The sequence below is a fragment of the Hypanus sabinus genome, chromosome 4 (assembly GCF_030144855.1).
Source record: "Hypanus sabinus isolate sHypSab1 chromosome 4, sHypSab1.hap1, whole genome shotgun sequence".
Lineage (NCBI taxonomy): Eukaryota > Metazoa > Chordata > Chondrichthyes > Myliobatiformes > Dasyatidae > Hypanus > Hypanus sabinus.
Genome location: NC_082709.1, coordinates 156,089,969 through 156,111,483, shown reverse-complemented (window position 1 = coordinate 156,111,483; position 21,515 = coordinate 156,089,969). Strand labels below are relative to the sequence as shown.

The following is a 21,515-nucleotide window of genomic DNA, read 5'->3' as shown; positions in this document are numbered from 1 at the left end:
ATTTCTTTGAACTCAATTATTTAGCAAATGGGTGAAAAAACTTTGAATAAAATGCTTTCCTCTTGTCAAAGAAAACAAAGGAACAGCAAATGAGCAATCTGTATCAACTATATCAACAATGCATGATCCTAAGTTGCATAACAGAAATTTTGAGTATTGCCCTAGGTTTAAAGTTGAGCCTCTGACACAAAACAATAAAGAGGTAACTAAATCTGCACTCAACGGATATTTTATTTAGCACTTCCTTTAGTAGATTCAGGGAATGGGGAGGTATAGACCATGTGCAAGCAGACAGGGTTAGTTTTAATTGGCCAGCACAAAGGACTATATGACCTGTACCATACTGCTCTACATTCTATATTTGCTGTAGAATGGTCTTCTACAATTCAATTACACAAATGTTTCGGGTGGTTGTAAGATCAATTTCCACACCAGTCCATGACCTGCGAAAAGCATTTGGAATGCATTGCCAGGTAGTGGTGGAAACAGTCTCCAACAGCCTTTAAGAGATGTCTTGTTAAGGATCTGAATTGCCCAGACGTTGAAGGCAATGAGCTGGGAGCTGGAAAATGGGATTTATAATGAATGGCTTGTTCTCACGCTGTGTGAATCCAGGTTCAGGTTCTGTCATTTACGCAAATTGCAGTAAACAGCAAGTTTTTAAAAATATCGGTAGTGGAAAATGTACAGAAAAAGATGACTCTGGAGCTTCATACTCAAACAAATTATTCAACACAAAAAAATAAGTTACTGATTTCAGAAACAGGATTACTGGTTAATTTTGCACACAAGTATAACTTCACAACTTTTTACAGACTTGAGCGGTTCTTTTAAAAAATAGTCCAATCATTGACCTGACTGTAAGCTTGGAGAGCAAATTCCATAATTGCTCATTTCAAAAAGATGCAGAGAAAAATAGGCTTAAGATGAAGGAGGTAGGAAAAGTTTAAAGCAGATGTACATTGATACATTGATAGGTGCCTAGAACATGCAGCCAAGAGAAGTAGTAGCAGATATGATATTTCAAATATTTTACTTCTAATTTAATTTTTCAATTTCAACTTTTAGTAAATTGTTGACAGGTTTTGGAAGTTTTCTTTTAATCTGACATGCTGCACAATGTTCTGTAGATGAGCTCATAAATACCTACTTCAATATATTTTAAGTTTAGAAAATGAGTGTAAAATTTGAAAATAGTTGTGGTGGACTGAAGTTTCTAGACACTGTATACGACAAGAAAAAAAACAGTAAAACTGACAATAAAAGGACTCAAATGCATGCTTATCTCTAATCCAAAACTTTCGTGCTACTGAGTCTTATATCACATACAGTTTATCAGTGTTCTTATAAACCCATGGATGAATTGAGTAAATCATTTATCAGGTAATTCTATCAAATAGTTTTTGAAAGGGCATTATATACACATCTACTGCAGTATCTTCAGAGGTCAAATGAAATTACCATGTCAAGGTTTACCTGTTACAATATACAAGCCTGTCACTCATTCCCCAAAAGTTAATGCATCCTACACAGATGGCTAGTCACAAGGTTTCCAGTTGTTTCAGAAATGTTAAACGAAGTGCCACAGTGAGATATTAAACTGAGTTCATTGCACAACCTAAACAAGCCGACTCAGTTTCTGCCCACCCAGAAACAAAAGCAGATACTCAACACTTGAAAGTGGTAAATTGGTTTAAAATGATAAAATAGTTTATTATTGGCACAGGTAAAAAGGTAGAGTGAAAACAGTTGTTTAGCATACTGTCCATGCAGATCATTTCATAACAATAGTACATTAAGGTAGCACAGGGAAAAGCAGTAACAGAATGCAGAATAAAGTGTTAGAGTTACAAAGTGCAATGCAAGCAGACACTAAAGGTGCAAGGCCATAATGAGGCAGACTGTGAGGGCAACAGCCCATCTTATCGTAAGACTGTTCAAATAGTCTTAAAAAAGCAGGACTCTGGTGGTATGTTTTTTTTTCCCCAGGAATTTGTATCTTCTGCCCGATGGGAGAAAAACAGAATGTCTGGGGTGAGTAATGCATTTGATTATACTGGCTGCTTGAATATGCTTTAATTGTGCTGGTTTGCAATGAGAAATGTAGACAGAGTCCATGGAGGGAAGCTTGTTTTCTGCAATGCATTGAGCTGTGAGCAGAGCAATATCCAGATAGAAAGCATCCTTTGGAGCATTGCTAAAAATTGATGAGGATATAGGGGACATGCCAAATTTCTTTACTCTCCTGAGGAAGAAGCAGCACTGGTGACCATTTTAGTCATTGTTTGGGCTAGTAGTAAAAACGCTCACTCCTAGAACTTGAATTACTCAACCCAACTGACCTCAGCATTACTGATATAAACAGGAAGATGTGCAATACATCTACCCCCTTCCCTAAAGCCAATGACCAGCTCTTGTTTTGATGACATTATGGAAAATATTATTGTCATGACACCCTATCACCAGACTCTCCAACTCCCTTTAGTACTCAGACTCATCATTACTTGAGAGTCGGCCTGCTACAGTGGTGTCACCTGCAAGCTTGCAGATGGAGTTAGAGCAGGATCTGGCCGTGCAGCCATGAGCACTGTAGGCAGCTGAGCGTGCAGAGAGATCCCAGTAGTAAGCCTCAGGTAGGGTACCACCGTACTGCTTCAACAGCACCCCGATTGCTTTAAACAGCAGATAAAGCTAAGGCGGCCCAGTTTCAACTGTTGTCAAAGCTACTAAGGCTTTGTAACAGTTTCTAATTAGCACTAAAAACACTGTCGAGCACTAAACAATAAGATCTGTCATCCAAAACATGCAGGCAGATCAAGATACATATTACTCAGTAAACCTATTATGTGAATTATCCACTGCCCCCACCCCCAAGATGATCAGAACAGGATACTTATAAGCATGCCCAATAAACCAGCCACAGGAAACTACTATCATGTGGTGAATAGTTACTATGTGGAACTCTGTTACTGGAGAACCAAGAGATTTCCAAATTGTTGCTAACTAAAGCACTAAAGCTTACAGAATCATTCCAACATACAAACTACACAGTTAAAAATAGTGACTGTGCTAGGATTTAAACAAGTAGAATGTTCTAACTTCAAACGTTCCTAATACTGGCAGTCCTCAGGTTATACACGCATTCTGTGCCAACAACCGTCAATAAACTATGTTTTCTCCGAGTAAGAAAAATCTGTTCCTTGGTTACCCATATCATTTTGCTTTGTACACACTTCCTATAACTCTTTCATTTCATCAGCTATTCACTAAATACTTCCCCTTAATTAGATTAATGGAATAAGATTTGTATTCTATTGTAAGTGAATAACACAAAATACCGTACTGCAACAAAAAAATCTTTAAAAACTTAATAGGAGAAATTGAGCAAGATCAAATTTCCATAAATCAGGAGTAACAAACAATCTACTGGAGAAACACCAGCAGGCTGAGTAACATGAGCAGGTCCAAATGCTGCCACCACCACCTACAACCCTCCCCACCCTCCTGCCCCACAACCAACTTCCTACAATAGACTGCCCACTGTCTCACATTCCAGCATATGCTGTCTTGTTTCCCCAAGTCAGGTCTTCTGTAACCCAGGAGCCCCTGGACAGGCTACAGAGAGGTTCTGATCAAAAACTTAACATTCATATACTGATGCAACACAGGCGTAAAAACTTAGTCATTCAACTGAAAAAATAACCAAGGTAGGAACTCTGAAATCCCAATATGTTAAGTCACAAAACATCAGTTCCCCAACAGTGAATAATTTTCCAATAATTACACCCAAAACAAGGCAGAACTGAAGTTACCATCACAAAAGTCATACTCAAAATACTCATTGCTCATGTGCTCTTGAAAAGATTTTCTTTGGGAATGAGGAAATCTTTAAAAAGCTATTGCAAGACAGATGGCTTAGAATCTTATGAACATAGAAAGTCACATGCAGTATCACTGTTAATGAAAATGGATAGTTGTAATTAATACAGACAAAATAAATTAGAATTGCTTTCAGACTGCTGCACAGATAAAAAAAGTTCTAGCTACTTTATTGAAAGTACCCTCAAGTTTCAGTGACTGAATACAAATCAATGGGACACATAAACACCTAGTTATTTAGAATAATCTATGACAAGTACATCAAAATTGATTGTAAAGGCCATACTTTCTGTAGAATATTTCCAGAAAAATACCCATGACTATATAAATCAGATCAATTACATCCAGTTGACTGGTCGGCAACATGACAGCAAAATTTCAGTGGTTGAGTTCTGCAAGCTAGCTTCCTGACCTACACCAACACAATCTCACTGAATAATGAATCCTCAGCAAGTTAATTTATTTCAAACTGTATACAACTTCTCATGGTTGAACCTTTCCACTTCTGATGAAAATTTGAATCCAGAACTCTGGTGACGTTTTGTCCAAAATCATTGCATCTGCTAGGAGAAAACCCTAGCAGCATCTGTGCATGAATAACAACCACACTTTCTATTTTTACATTTATCTCATAACATTATTTTAAAATATATACTTCTCATAAGGGACAATTCTGCAAATGTCAACAACAATAATCTGGCAATAGAGAAACAAATCCCATCTTGTTTTTTTCAGAATGATCATCTCAGGCATCATTCTCAAGGTTCATTAATGGAAAAAAATACTAGTTCTGTAATTTTAAACATTAATCAGGATCAGCCCTTAATGTTCCAAGTCATTCCTGAATTTTTTTTGAATACATTACCACAACCATTCTGTAGTTAGATGGGTCTCCACCAATCCATTATTAGAAGTGTCCAAAGGACTCTGATGATATTATATCATTCTAAAACTAAATTAATACATTTTACAACTGAATTGTAAATTCTTCAAAACAAAGAATTCACTTTGGCAATGAGAATATGAGGCCTTTGCTCAGAAGTAGATTTTTCAGCCTTTCAAGCCTCCTTTTCTATTCAACAACATCATATTTATCCTGCCTTATCCCCATATCTCATTAATATCCAGGCATCAGCTGATATCTTGTTCCAACAGAATCAATGAACAAACATTCAAAGGTAGAGAATTCTGGAGAATCACTGCCCTGATAAAGGAAGAAATCTCTCTTCATTTCAATCCTAAATGGCCAATTCTCCTAATTTTGAGACTGTGACCCTTATTTCTAAAGTCAACATTCGGGGGAAACTATGCATCTTTTCACACCCTCAGAATTTTATGCTTCCAAATGTTATCTGTCATTACTCCAACCTTCAGAAAACAGGTCTATCTAGCCCAATCTCAAATGGTAGATCCACCAACCCAGCAAGTAATCTGATGATCTTTGTTCTATTCTCTCAAGATTCAAGACCCTTGAAAAGGCAACCCTCATCAATACAGGTCTGTAGGCCTGGCATTTGACCAGGAGTGTGCTACATCTATCTACATCACTGCCTTTGAATACAGAGTTGAGGCTTGGAGTCCAGCCTGTCCTCTAAATTCCCCCACATCCCTATCCCTAAACCCTAATCTGACCTCTAACTTCCACTGGTCCACAAAACCATCCCCACAAACCTAAAGAACTAAAATAACAGTCTGAGCCATAATCATGATAGAGACCACAACTTGTTGCAATCTGGAAAAATAAATGGATGGAATAACAGAAGTATTTCTTTCCCAAAACAGAAAAAAGGCTAAATTAATTTTTTGATTGTAGTCATTCATATCACATCAACTTGATTGCAAAGCTAACATTTACTCCTTTTTGAAAACAGCAAACTAATTTAGAACTATAAACTTAAAAATCAAAGGTTATCCAAGACTGTTACATTTGAACACAAGCAGCATCATTTGTTTAAAAAAATAAACACATAATATCTTACCAATACTACTGGTGTTTATTTGGCACAATTACTGTATGTGAAACTACTGGCAGAGTATTTCACTCAAATACATCACAGCAAAGTTTAGTTATATCTTAGCTCACAAATAGGCTTTTTGGCAGTCAAAACTGGGGGGCTACTTGGATCTTCCTACCCAAAATGATAGTATTTACACTTCCCAATTTCCTTTAGCATAAGATGATGATCTGAACTGTGCTGTATAGCTACAGAAGAAAAGGGAATGGAGAATGAATAGTAAACAAATCTATGGCTGAAAGAACACAACCAGGAGAATTGGCTAAAAGGTTAGTCAATGATTTTTGTAGATATTTAAAAGATAAAACTAAAGAGAAAAAAAAACTAGCCCCTCATAACTTTGTTGTCCAAAATACTTTACAACCAGTTATGCATTTCTGACATACTGTCAAAGTTCAACATGGGATGGGTAAAAACCAAAGTATACATAGCAGCTTCTCAGAAATAGAATAGTGAAACTAATAGGTTAGTGATAATTGTGTGAATATGCCACTGTTGTCAGTCTTCCCTCACCAGAAACCCTTGATGAACCAAGAGATTTCAATCTGCACCCAGGAAAATACAAGAACTCCAGGTATAACCTCCAGAAAGCCATCTCACAAGCGAAGTAGCAATTCTGGACCAAACATAAATCACCGAAGGATATGTGATAGCTCTGGCAAGGCATGAATGTCATCACCTCCTACAAAGCAAAACTAAGCAACATAAATGACAAAAGGCTTCACTCTCAGATAAGTTCAACACCTTTTATACTCGCTTTGATTGATAGAACATGGAAACATCTTCACAAACTCCCAGTGGCCCAATGATGAGCTCTACAACTTATTCTCATTAGCATTTACTTATTTTTTTTATTTTCAGTCTACCTTCTTTTGCACATTGGTTATTTATCAGTCTTTGCTTATGTAGTTCTTCACTGATTCTACTGTATTTCTCTGTTCTACTGTGAATGCCTGCAAGAAAATGAATCTCAAGGTAGAGTATGGTGACACATACAGTACAAACTTTGATACTAAATCAGATGTTTTCAACAATTCTGATTGAGAATGAAGTTGTGTAAAATATTAGGAATATACCATGTCATCTTCAAGACAGTGTAATTATATATTATGATAATGTCAATAGCTTAATGTTGCACCTGAAAGCTAAGCCACCTAACCCAAATAAAATGTATCTCAGCCTTTTACAAAGCTTCCAATACTTTTTGGCTCCAGACATACAGTAGTTACTGATTCAAAGACTTTGTTTAAAACAGAGGAAAAGGAATGGACCTAATAATTACAGATTCATCAGTCTGACATAATCACAAACTGATTATAACCTGCATAAGCAATGTCATCCCAGTCAAAAATATTTGTTGTTTTTGATGAAAAAAAATAGCCAGCCAAAGTGGAGGTAACTGGTCAGTTCTCACCTCTTCTATGTTGTGAACACACTGCCAAAAGTGGTAGAGAGCTTAACCATGTATATATAATTTATATGCAGTGACCCTCTATTCTTTGCAATTTTCAAAAGGAAGTAGCCCTACTTCACTGTTACAAGTTGTGAAAACTTGCTTCCCCTTTCTTTAAACAAACTGTGAAGTATCGAATGACATCTCACAATTTATTGGCAATGTACATACAAATTAGGAGCCACAGAAAACCTTTATGCTTCTTATGCCTCCTCCACCATTAAGATCACAGCTAATCTGCAATCTAATCTTATACAAGAATCTATACTGTATAACTCTGCCCTAGACTTTGAGAAAGAGAATGTTCCAAAAACTGATGATATTCAAAGACTGTCTTATCCATCTTAATTGCGTAACCACTTACATTTAAACAGCAAGACCCTAGTTCTAGATTATCCCAGAAAATCTCCATTCACCCAATCTAGAGCTTACAGGATCTTGTACGTAAAATCATTTTTTTCTTTTAAATTTCAACAGATACATCTTACTTTGTCTTTTCTTCCATCAAAAGCCATTCACCCATACCAGGTATCAGTCCAGGATACCTTCTTTGAATGCTTCCCACCAATTTACATCCTCCCTTAAATGAGAACAATACTGCATTCAATATCCCAGATATACTTTTACCATGCTCTGCATAATTGAAGCATAGCCTCTCTACTATTGCATTGAGATAATTAACATTGTTATTTTCCCCCAATTATTAACTGTATTTGCATTCTGTTAGATCCCCCTGCACCACAAAGCTCTGCAAAAGCACATTATTTACATAATGCCCTTTACTAATTTTTATGCACAATTATACTCCTTTATCAACTTCTGTTTGTAAGCTCCTTGGCTCCTCTGCATAACTTTGCGTCATCATCCAAGTTGTTTATGTAAATAGCAAAATGCTGAGGTCCCAGTACTAGAAAATGTCTTGTTAGCAAGGAAATAATCTATAGATACCAAAGCACTTAATTCCCTCAATAGCATTTGATGTGGCATTTTATTAACTTCCTCTGGAAATCTCAATGGATGCTCTGGTTTACCTTTATTCATAGGGCATTAACTCTTCGAAGAATGCCAATGCATTGGCCAAACATTATTATCCTTTCATAAAATCATGCTGACTGTGATGATTACCTTAAATATTTTGATTTGCCTTTCTTTTACGTATTAAATAATGGCTTTTAACAATTTCATGAAAGATGTTTATGGCAAGGTAACAGGATCTTGAATATCAAGGGAGGTGAGGAATTTAGTTGAGGAAAAAAAGCTTTGGAAGCTGGAATCAAATAGCGTCCTAAAAGATTATAAAGTAACCAGAAAAGAACTCAAGAAGGGAATTAAGAAAACTAGGAAGGGTCGTGGAAAGTTTAGCAAGCTGGATTAAAATTCCCAAAGCACTCTACGCAAACTTCAGCAGCAAGAGGATAACTAGGGAGAGGGTGGGACCACTCAATGATAAAGGGGTGAATATTTACTTAGATGCGAAGGGTGTGGGGGAGGCCCTTAATGAGTACATTACATCAGTATTTACCAAGGAGAAGGACATGGAGGATAGAGAGATCAGAACTGAGTGCATTAATATGCCAGGGCACTTTGAGGTAAAGGAGGTGGTAGTACTGGTCTCATAAAGGGCATTAAGTTGGACAAGTCACCAGTTCCTGATGGGATACATCTCATGTTATTGAGAGAGGCAAGTGAAGAGATTTGCTGGGCCTTAACCATTATTTCTGTGTTCTCTCTAGCCACAGGAGAGGTCCTAAAGGACTGGCCAGTAGCTAATGTTATTCCATTGTTCAAGAAGGGAATCAGGGAAGATCCTGGAAACTAAAGATTGGTGTGTCTCATGTCAGTGGTATGGCAGTCACTGGGAAGAATTCTTAGGGATAGGACTTATAAGCCTTTATAAGCCTAATTAGGGAGAGCCAGCATGGCTTTGTGCAGGGCAAGTCATGTCTTACAAACTTGACTGAGTACTTTGAGGTGAGAAGGGTGATTGATGAAGGTACAGCTGTGGATGTTGCCTACATGGTTTTAGTAAGGTATTTGACTAGGTCCCTCACAGAAGGCCCTTCCAGAAGATTAAGATGCACGGGATCCATGGTAAATTGGCCATTGGCTTGCCAATAGAAGACAGAGGTTAATGGTCAAAGGGACTTATTCTCACTAGAGGTCTTTGATTAGTGGTGTTTCAAAGAGATGTGTACTGATATGGACCTCTGCTGTTTCAGATGTATATTAATGACCTGGATGAAAATGTAGATGGGTGGGTTAGTAAGTACGCAGATGATACAAAGATTAGTGGTGTTGGGGATAAAATATATAACTGGTGAAGAATATAGCAGGATATAGATCAGGTGCAGATATGGGCAGAAAAACGGCAGACAGATTTTATCTCAACCAAATATGAAGTGTTGCACCTTGGCAAGTCAAACATGAAGACAGTATACTGTTAAGAGTCTTAACACTGTTGATGAGCAGAGCGATCTTGGTGTCCAAGTTCATAGCTCCCTGAAATTGATCATGTAGGTTCGTAGGGTGGCTCAGAAGGCATATGGCATGCTAATCTTTATTAACCAAGGCATTGATTTCAAAAGTCAGGAAGTTATGTTGCAACTTTATAAAACTAGTTAGGCCACATCCAAAGTATTGAACACAGTTCTTGTAACCCCATTATAGGAAGGATGTCAAGGCTTTGGTGAGAGTGCAAAAGAGTTTTACCAAGATACAGCCTGGATTATAGGGCATATATAATAACAACAGGCTGGACAAACTTAAGCTGAAGAGGCAGAGGCTGAGGGGAGATCTGATAGAGGTTTATAAGATTATCAGAAGTATAGATAGAGTATCATAGAAAGACAAACAGCATCTTTTTCCCAGGATTGAAATATCTAATACTACAGCACATGCATTTCAGGAAAGAAGGGATAATTTTAAAGGAGTGTGAGAGGCAAGTTGTTTTTATTTAAAAAAGTATTGAGTGGTAGGTGCCTGGAATGGTGGTAGAGGCAGATAGATTAGGAATGTTTAAAAGACATTTAGATAGGTACACAAATGTGAAAAAGAAAGAGCGATGTGCACATTCTGTAGGCAGAGGGGCCTATAGATTAGTTGTTCAGTTGTTTACTAATCTATTTGGTTTAGCACATCATTGTGGACTGAAGGACCTGTTCCTGTGCTATTTTCTATGTTCTAACTGGGCTATAGTACCCTGCTTTCTTGCTCTCTTTTTTTTTTGATTTTCCTAATCCAATGGAACCTTAGCAGAATCCAAAGTATTTTGGAGAAACTGAAGCCAATGCATCAACCATTTCATTCATCAATTCTTTAAAAATATTTGGATGAAGTCCATCCATACTTGTGGCCAGGCCCAACGCTTTGCTCAGTGCCACTTCCTTGGTGATTATAATTTTCCCCCATCCTAGCTCTTTCCTCCCAATTCTTGATTTGCAGCTCCTTTTGGAATGATGCCTGCAAACAAAATATGTTTAAAGAGGTTGCAGGTGAATTAGCTTACATAATTTTCCCATTTTCCAATTTCTATAGGATCAGCACTTTGTTTTAAAAAAGCAAATCTCTCTTGAATTTTTCATGTTTTTATATTTATTGTATTTTTTAAATTTTTAGTCATTCTTTGCCATTTTAAAATCTATTTACTCTTCTCATTTCCCACCCTTTGATCATATGCTTTCTCTTTGATATTATTTGAACCAGAAACATGCTTAGTGTCCTTGTCTAAGATTTTTTCTTCAATGTTAGCAAGTATCTAATCCGTGTATATTGGAAGAGTTCCTTCAATATTTACCATTGCACTGTGACCGACCAATCTCTTAGCTCAAATCTGCTATATCACATTGCCTGCTAGCTCTGCTTTCATGCCCTTATTTAATAATGATTACTAGCCTTGGACACTCTCGCTCAAACTAAATGTAAAATTCAATGCTGATTAAGGACACTTTCACTATGAAGTCCAAAACTTGCCATCCTCAGAAGCTGTCCCAATAATCTGCCATAAACAGTGATCTGAACTACTCTTGTCCATCTGAATTTTTTTAAACAAATTTGTATTAAAATCATGCTTATTACCACAAGGTTATGGACGTCACCCATTATTTTAGCCTTTATATTCATTTCTACTGCAGTTACTATTTGGTACCTGGAGACCACTTCCAAGTGTGACTTGTTGCTTTTGTTTCCTATATCCACCAAAACTGCTTCTACAACTTAAGTTTTCAAACTTAGGCCATCCCTATTTGGTTGATCATCAGTAATAAACAGCTACACTTCCACCTTTTTCTAGCTTCCCACCCTTTATAGATTTCATATGCCCTTCAAAATTTAGATTCCAATCTATGTCATCCTGCAGCCAAGTCTCTGTGGTGGTTATCATTCTATACTTTATCTCCCCTTTTTCAATTCATCATTTTTGTCTTGAATGTCAGGTACACTCAGATACCTTTCATTTTGTCCTTCTATTACTTTTGTAACCCCCAGCTTTAACTACCATCTAACATAAAAATCTGACAGTGAGTACACAGAAATGGATCAACCTTCTAGAACCACCCTCAAACATACTCTTACTCTTCCTGTCAGTTTATTTATTACTTCCTAGTTTTGGCACTCTAGTGTAGTGGTTAGCCCAAGGCTTTACAGTAAAGGCAACATGGGTTCAATTCCCACTGCTGCCTGTAAGGAGTTTGTAAGTTCTCCCTGTGACCATGTTTCCTCCCACAGTCCAAAGATGTACCGGTTAACTGGTCATCATAAGTTGTCCTGCGATTAGTCTAGGGTTATATCAAGTGGTGTTGGGTAGCTTGGTTCAAAGGGCCAGCAGACCGTGGTCCATGCTGTATCTCAATAAATAAGCAAATATCTTCTTTCTAGCTAAAACCATGTCAGATCCTAAATGTAACTACTTTTCCCACACATTGCAGCCTGGACTGCTTGCTGTTTCCAGTTTTTTTCTGTTTTCATTATGGTCATACTTTATGTTTCTTTTAAAGAATGCTGTTCAAGTTCACCAAAGCAGTTGTACACAGATATGTGACTTCCTGTGTGAAGACTTGCAGATTCTAGCACTGACCTTGACCTGCTCCCCTTGTAGAAGTCAGAGCCAGTAACTTGCTTCCTTACCTTTAGATTCTTTGCTGCAGACTTCTGGCACAGACATTGCATTGATATCTCAGGCTTATTCTAGCCTTTCAAGAATCGCTTGACATCTTTTCCCCCACCATCAGCTGAGAGAAAAAGCAGAAACCGCCATCACAGCCGACTTACTAAATATATAAGACCTCAAACTGCACCCAATAATAAACCTTGAGGTTTCAATGTCCAGAAAAGACTTCCATTCTAGTTAATCACAAGTTAATATTAGCTTCCCAGAAAATTGGTACTGATCTTATTATGTGTCAATATAATTTACTTATTTTGCTTATGGACACAGCACAATAACAGGTGCTTCAAGCCAACAAGCTTGCGTTGCACGAGTACAACCATGTGACTAATTAACCTACTAACTTGCACATTTTTGGAAGATGGGAGGAAACCAGAGCACCTGGAGGAAACCCTTGCGATCATGGAGAGAACATACAAATGCCATAGAGACAACAGCAGGAATTAAACGTGGGTTGGTGGACTGTAAAATGGTGGGCTAACCCTAATGCTATCGTACCACCCAAAGAATGGGAAGAATTATCTGCATGATGGTTAAAGCATTTAGTATTAGAAAAATGTATTGAATTTTAGATATGAGGTTCCATTCCCTTCTATAGTGGGGTGGGAGGAGGGAAACAGTGGGGAAGTTGACACTTAATGAACTTAAGCAAAGCCTGCACTATATGCATGATTGACCTACTAATAGGGCAGAGTCCTTGCCAGAGGAAGTAATGAGGAGGAAGACACCTCAAAAGAGGAAGAAGAGCAGAACAAAACACACAGTTGTTGTAAAGAACAATGCAAGGCAGTACCGGAGACACCTTTCACTGCCAGAGTTGCAAGACTTGGGCCACAAATTTTCATTGCCCATGCTGTAATTAAAGCAGAATGTCAAATAGTACTTTTCAATTACTACTAAATCTAAGTCTTCTATTCAGAATGAAATAATTGTATGTTTGTAGTCTTGACTAAACAAATAACAAATTGATAAATGAAGTCTTGTCTTAATCCAAAAAACACATTATATAGAAATAAAACTTCAATCTAATTTACAACAAACATAAACAGTTGAAATTAAAACTTACTTTAGAATTTGTAGACAACGCTTCATCAAATTTAATTTGACTGGAATTCATTGCAACAGACGGCTGTGGAGGCCAAGTGATTGGGTATATTTGCAGTGGAAGATGATAGGTTCTTGATCAGTAAGGGCATCAAAGGTTACAGGGAGAAAGCAGGAAAATAGTATTGAGAGGAATAATAAATCATCCATGATGGAATGCTGGAGCAGACTCAATAAGCTGAATGCCCTAATTCTGCTCCCATGTCTTATTGTCTTCTCTCAATAACACCAGGGGATAAATTCAAGCACCATTTCAAAAATCACTAGCCATAAATAGCTTACAATATTTTTAAAACTGTCGGCCACAATACCGGCATCTTTAAGTGCTTACAACATTTGCACTTCAAATTATGCTCAGTGGCCACTTTATTAAGTACGCTTTCTCGTTATTGCAAATATCTAATCAACCAATCATGTGGCAGCAGCACAATGCATAAAACCATGCAGACAAGGTCAAGAAGTGCAGTTGTTGTTCAGACCAAACATCAGAATGGGGAAGAAATTTAAGCCAAGTGCTCATTTATATCACTGTTTGGATTTTTTTTAAACAATGAGCATTTATGACATCACACATTATTGTCGAAGGTCATCTGTTACCAACATTAAGAAATGAACCTTTACTGGGAAAAGTACAGTCTTGCAAAAGTACAGTCGGCCCTCCTTATCCATGGGTTCCGCATGCGCAGATTCAACCAACCACAGATCGGAAAACACATTATGTAGCGTCAGTTAGTCAAACATTTGTCTTAGTATATAGTATATATTTTACCTTTCTATGCATATAAAACACTTAAGAAACATACATATTTCAATAATTAAACCACTGTGTTGCTTAGTAATAATTGTAGCTTTCATTGAGGCAGGCCCTTTCACATGGTCCATTATTCTCACTTTATTCTTTATCCTTTAAAATTACTCCGATCGTTGACTGACTGTAGCCTAACACTTTTCCAGTGACCGATGGAATTTCACCTCTTTCCGATCACTTTATTATTTCCACTTTATTTTGAATCGTGATCGCTTTCCGTCAACGGAACAGAAACAGCAGCAGCCGCTGGCAGCGGGTCCCAAGCTCCGCCAGGCCCTAAAGTCCACCATATGAGACAGGTTAAATAAGGGACTTGAGCATCCATGTTTTTTGGTATCCACGGGGGGGGGGTCCCGGTACCAATCCCCTGCAGATAAGGAGGGCCAACTGTATTTAGCCCCAACCTTTTGTTCACATTAGCATTACAACCAGTGATTTTGATCAGTTTAACCGAGAATTTTAATTTGTGAATCACATGCTCCTCCCCCACAGTTGAGCCCCAAAAAGGGAAAATTGTAAAGAATGAAAAATTAAAAATATAAAAACTGAAATGTCAGCAGTTCAAAAGTATTCATCCCCTTCTGCTCAGTACTTAGTTGCACCACCTCTCACAGCTATTACAGCCAGAAGTCTTTTTGGATAAGTCTCTATTTGCTTTGCACAACTTAGCAAGATTTGCTCATTCCTCCTTGAAAAATTGCTCAAGCTGTGTCAGGTTAGTTGGTGAGTGGTGGTGGTCAGCTATCTTGAGGTATGCTGTTGAGGTCTGTTGATGTTCGATTGAATTAAGATCAGGACTCTAAATGGGCCACTCAAGGACATAAATTTTCCTCATTTGAAGCCACACCTCAGTTGTTCTGGCAGTGCACTTTGGGTCACTACCCCAGGGGCCACGAACCTTTTTTGCACCGCTGACCGGTTTAATATTGACAATATTCTTGCGGAGCGGCCAACGGGACCGGGGCGGGAGAGCAGGGTATTAAACATGACCAGAATACAGCGATACTCGAAGGAGGTTCCTTATGTCCAATCTATTCCGCAATTTAGTTTACATGGCTATCAGCACCTTGCTTCTGTCCCGCTTGCTCACGTTCTTTTTAATCGCTCAAAAGACTCAATGGGTTTGTCTTTCAGTGCAGGGTTTCTTGGACTCAAGGTACTGAAGCAGTTTTGAGGGCTTCATTGCCTTATTAGACAGTCTCCGGGCCCGAACTCCAGCCTCCGCCCGCCCACTGCCAGATGCCTTGGCCAAGTGCAGCTGGTCGTGGATGGGGTGAGAAGACAAGGTAAGGGCCAGAGGTCCCTGTGCTGGGGCCGCGGCGGTCGCAGTCCAGAGAGAGAGTGACCAACCGAGTGAGGAGTGAAACAGGGTGTCCCACCCCACCATGTAGGATCTATCGGCTGACAAAAGTTTGGCTCAAGGGATCACTTTCAGTAGATCGCAGCGAGGTAGCTGCTCTCCTGCTTACGACACCCTGTGCCCAAATTAGGTCATCTGCGAATATTTTAGCATCGGGTTCCCCACGAACATTTGGTATGCCAAACAGGTTCAGAGGTGCAGCCTATCTGTCCACGCTCCAAGCCAGTAGCAACGGTACAGCCACGCAAGGTGGCCAGTTACCCAAGACCAACCAGTGATCCCTGGCACTAGGGTATCACTGCGTTTAGGCAACTGATGACCTCATGTGGGTAATGGCTTTGTGTGTATAATGACCTCGCGTGCGTTCAAGTTCAGCAGTGGGCGTGACAGGGTATGAGGAAAGGTGCAGTGACTCATATCATTTCATATCGACAAATCGTATTGTTTCCTCGCGGCCCAGTAGCACATGCTTTGCATGTTGGGAACCACTGCAATATCCTGCTGAAAGATGAACTCCCTCCTCAGTTTAAACTTTCTGGCAGAGGCTAGCAGGTTTTTTTGAATCCAGGATCACTGTATTTAGTAGTATTTATCTTCCCATCAATCCTGACTAGATTTCCAGTCCCTGCTGCTGAAAAATATCCCCACAGCATGACGTTCCCTCCACCATACTTTACAGTAGCGATGGTGCTACCTGGCTGATGTGTGGTGCAAATCTAATACCGCGCATCAATCAGGTACTGCTTAGTGTTGAGGCAAAGTTTCACTTTAGTCTCATCTCACCACAAGACCTGCTTCCACACCTTTACAGTATCTAAGTGATGCTTACCAAGTCTTTACAGGCAAGAATACGCTTTTCTTCAAACACAGGGCTTCTTTTCCACTCTTCAATACCTTTTTTGTGCAAAGGCTTAGAGATTTCAGAGCCATAAACTTCATCTCCAGTTGCAGCCACTGACTTCTGCAGCTCACTCGGAGTGACTATTCGCATCACAATAGCCTCTCTTTAGAGTGCCATTCTTCTCTGGCAACAAAGTTTAGAGGGCCAGCCTGATCTCACCTGTGTTGCTCTGGGTTCATATTTTTCATGATGGACTGGATTGAGCTCTGAAGTATGTTCAGTGCCTTTGAGATGGTCTTGTACCCTGCTGCAAGTTTGGGTAGCACCTGATGGCATGAACATCGATTTCTCAAACATCTCAAAAAAAATGAAGACTTGGAGGATGCATTGTATAAAGGCAGTTTGCCTTGATTTTGTTCTTTCACAAACGAAAGTACTCTGGATAAATTCCTCTGTTGATAACTATTAGAACTAATACTGTTTTATATTACTAGTAATAGTAGTAGTATTTGTAGTGTTCTAACTTGTTACTCTTAAATTGTAGTTTGTCTTCTTTTTAAAAAAAACCTTTTTAATTAATATCCTAGAGGGAAGGTTGCTTGTGCTGCACAGGGGCAGGGGGTTTAAACAAGTTGCAGGGGGATGGGAACCAGAGCGTTAGAACAGATAGTGGAGGGGTTGTGGAGAAAGATGTTAAATTTACATAAAGGGTCAGGAATTGAAGTAGAATATGATGGGACTAATGTTCTGAGCTACACATATTTCAATACAAAGAGTATTGCAGGGAAAGCAAATAGGGGCAGGACTGGCAGTTCAGTGTTCCAGGGTTCTCTTGTTTTAAATGTGATAGAGTGAGAGGGATTAAAGAGGGAACTGTGGCATTACTAGTCAGCACTAAGTCAGGGCAGATAGGAGAAATGTGAAGCTACATGGGTAGAACTAAAGAATTAAAAAGGTATGACCACATTATTGGGATTATCTTATATATAACCCAACAGTCTGTAGAGCAAATTTAGAGGAGTAAATTTGTGAAATGATTGTAAACTGTTGCAAGAAACAAAAGGTTCAGGTAATAGGTAATTTTAAACTTTCCACATATTGACTGGGACTCCCATACTGTAAAAAGGATGAATGCCATAGAGTTTGTCAAATGTGTTCAGCAAAGTTTTCTTCATTGGTACATAGAGGTCCCAACTGGAGAGAATTAGACACTAGATCTCTTATTAGAGAATGAGACAGTAAGTGACAGAAGTTTATGTAGGGGAACACTTGGCATCTAGTGAGCATAATGCCAATAGTTATGGAAAAGGGTCGGTTTCGTCCTTGGGTTCAGATTCTAAATTGAAGGCAGGCCAATTTTTATGGTATCAGAAAGGATTTGGCAAATGTGCTTTGGGATAGTTTGTTTTCTAGCAAAAGTGCACTTGGCAAGTGGGAGGCCTTCTAAAGTGAAATTTTGAGAATGAAGTTTGTATGTTCCTATTGGAATATAAAAAAGGATAAAAGGTTTAGGAAACCTTGGGTTTCTAGAGAAATTGAGGCCATTGTTAAGAAAAAGGAAGAGGTGCTTGCAGGAACAAATGAGGTACTTGTGGAATTTAAGAAATGCAAGAAAAGACCAAAGAAATCAAGAGGGCAAAGAGATGACAGGAGGTTGCTCTAGCAGACAAGCTAAAGGGGAATCCCAAGTTTTTCTACAAATGTTAAGAGCGAAAAGATAGCAAGGTTTTAAAAAAAAAATTAAAAATGGTCCTCTGGAAGATCAGAAGGGTAATCTATGTGTGGAACTGAAGGAGGTGGGGAGATCTTAAATGGATTTTTTTGCATCTGTATTTACTCAGGAGATGGACACAGTCTTACAGATTGAGGGACTGCAGCAGCAATGCCATGGACTCTATACAGATTACAGAGGAGGAGGTGTTTGCTGTCTTGAAGCAAATTAGGGTGGATAAATCCCCAAGGCCTGACTAGGTCTAGGTGTTTCCTTGGACCCTGTGGGAGGCTAATACAGAAATTGCAGGGCCCCTAGCAGAGAAACCCAAAAAGGCAAAAAGGTATTCAGAGGGGGCAAAAATACACCTATGGGCTCCAATATGACAAACTGGATCCAAGACTGCTTCCTCCCACTGAAACTATTTAATGCTAGAATCTTTAGTTTGCATCAATTTCAAAATACATTTATTGTCAAAGAATATATAAATTATACAACCTTGAGATTTGTTTATCTACAGGTAATGGCAAAGTAAGGAACCTGAAAGAACACTTTTTAGAAAAAATAAAGACCAATCCCCAATGTGCACAGAGAAAGAGATAAAAACAAATCATGCAAACAACAACAGCATTCCGAACCAAATTGAGTCCTTAGATCCAAATCCCTGGAGCACCCCAGAATAAGTCCAAAGCTTCAGTATTCAGTTCAATATATTAGCAAGGCAAATCGCCCAAAACTTGCAGACACGAAGCACAGCAGGCAGGGGCAGTCTCACAGTTTTTGTGTCGCAGAGAGAGAGAGTCCCCAGTGCATCTTGGGCAGCATTTAACCTCACACTAGGACTTGGACCCCAAGGAAAATTGCTTCAGGCCTAAATTTTGCTGCTGAAGGCACTGTCCTCGACGTCTCTTTATCAGCTTGGCACCAGAGCGACCCAACCTTGGCCAACTCTCGACACACTGCCCTTCCAGTCTATATGGGCCAGCATTTAGATTGTCCAAACAGCAGATTAAACCTTGCATATGGATCCAGGCCCCGATGTGGCGAATCACTCTATGCCTGGAACACACCACCCAGTGATTGCTTCGGACCTGGATTTCACTGCTGGAGAAAGCAGTTCTTGATCTTTTCAAATCAGGTCGACATTTAGAGTACTTTATCCTTGTAACCAGGCCAGCTGGACTGGCATCAGAATTACTCTGTACAGCGTTCTCCCCTCCAAATTGTCCACTATAACCAGCACAGCTCCAACTCCTAGTGTGTTGATTTTGCAATGTACAAGCAGGGCACATCTTGCCAATTTGCTCTGCTGTCACTCACCTCTGCATTGTTTGTGGTGATAGTTCACCACCCTTCACCTCAAAAATGTTAATAATATTTTTAATCAAATTTCTTTGCTTTTGAACTACAAAGAAGCTGTTACACACCTTTGATATCACCATCTTAAACCGGAAGAACCATCATATCAATAGATAATTAATTTAGAACTAAATGTTGAAGCCATGGTTTAGAGATTGAGATATTAAGAGTTAGTTGAGTTGTTCATTGTGGGAACTACACTCAATACTGCAGAGAATTATTAATGAGTAGATCATCTATACCGAATTCTTTCTGGGTAAGTGAAAGATTTTCTTATGCATGATTATTTATGCATGAGAGGGTAAATAAGGGGAAGAGTAATACATAGGATAGAATACTTCCGTATAGGGAAATAGGGAGAGCCAAGATTCCATGATATTCCTCTTTTCTAACAGAGTCATTAAATAAGAGCAAAGTGATTATGTTGAATCCATATTTAGAGAAAAAAAATTACACCACAGCTGACCGGCTAGATTCTTGGATAAAGTTTAAATGTGAAATCTAAATTTCTGTTATTTATACATGAGAAGGATGGGGTAGCCTTGATTAAGGCTCTGGGGGTCATTACAAGGAAGCTGTCAAGGATGGAGAAGTTTACTATGTGGAAAGATTGTGTGGTGTTGTTTCATTCTAGAAGAGGGAGGGTTAATGGAAAGTTTAATAGATGGGTCAATATCCCTGTGGCATAAATTTAAGGTGATCAATAAAAGAATCAAGTAATTTGAGGGAAAAACAAAAAAAAATTAGAATCTAGAAGTGTGGTTGACCCAGAAATGGTCATAAATTTAGAAAGAACCTGAGTAGGCAGCACATTTAGCTGTACTTTTCAAGATCATGATTGCAGTGGAAGCAAAAACAAACATCTACTGCAACTTGCTGTCAAAAACTGATGAGGTGGTGAGAACATTCAACCTCCAGTACAATTTTCCATTCAATCAGAATGATGCTGCATTATTTACAAGAGGAAGTTCTCTTTTTTGAGCAAGCTCAGCTTAGGAGAAAACTTAGTGTTTTTTAAATTTGAAATTGTACAAAATATACAAAATTATATATATATTATTTTTCACAATAGAAAAGGCAGGATAAAGAACACTATTGAAGTATGCTACATATAACCTTTAGATTCAGCCCCTTACAGGCAAACACAAAACAAAGAAACCCAATAGAACGAACCCAGTAAAAAAAGACCGTCTAACACCCATTGTGCAGAAAAATATAGTGACAGCAGTAAAAATAAGGAACTAATATTCAGAACTGAAGTTCACAAATGCGAGTCCACAGCCAAAACATTAGTCACAATTCAGTGCAGAGACAAGTAAACTTTGAGCAGCAAACTGAACAATAGTCTGTCCCTCTCCTCCATCCCTGACACCCTGACCTTTTCAATCTGGCCCAGCATTAAACTGGCCTAAAAGTGGGTCGTTCCTTGCTCTCAGACCCAGGCCCTGCCACTTCAATACACTCTTGGGCTTGAATCAGCCCATAACTGACCTTTACAATCTGTTCCAGCACTGAAATCAAACATCAGCTTGTTCCTCACTCTCAGGCCCAGGCCCCAAAGCCTTGGTTGTGGCACTTGGAATCAGCTCCAAAGACCAGACATTGGCTCATTCCCTGCTCTTGGGCCCAGGCCCTGCCACCTCGATTCAGCCCATACATGCCATGCCGCAACCATCCTAGCACCTTCAAGACTTCAGTCCACACTACAAAAAAAAATGCAAGTTCATACAGGTGGTTCAAAACCTCAACTCCAAAGAAAAAGTTACAGGCTATTGATTGCAGTGATCATTTTACAGAAAAAATGTGATTAATAAAATAATTAGT

The 21,515-nt window shown here is 38.8% G+C and overlaps 1 protein-coding gene and 1 long non-coding RNA gene across 6 annotated transcripts in view; one reads left to right on the top strand and one right to left on the bottom strand.

Annotated features, from left to right (window-relative positions):
• The window catches only part of cblb (Cbl proto-oncogene B, E3 ubiquitin protein ligase), a 155,624-nt gene that overhangs the window by 123,761 nt on the left and 10,348 nt on the right, over positions 1-21,515 (bottom strand). The window lies entirely within an intron of this gene.
• LOC132392373 (uncharacterized) lies at positions 583-7,069 on the top strand. 3 transcript variants are annotated; one of them, XR_009511509.1, is made up of 4 exons: positions 583-935; positions 1,990-2,034; positions 6,051-6,163; positions 6,397-7,069. It is a non-coding gene; the product is annotated as an uncharacterized LOC132392373 (long non-coding RNA). The 3 variants fall into 3 exon arrangements; XR_009511510.1 differs by lacking the exon at positions 583-935 and adding an exon at positions 1,485-1,683; XR_009511508.1 differs by lacking the exon at positions 583-935 and having other exon boundaries at positions 1,716-2,034.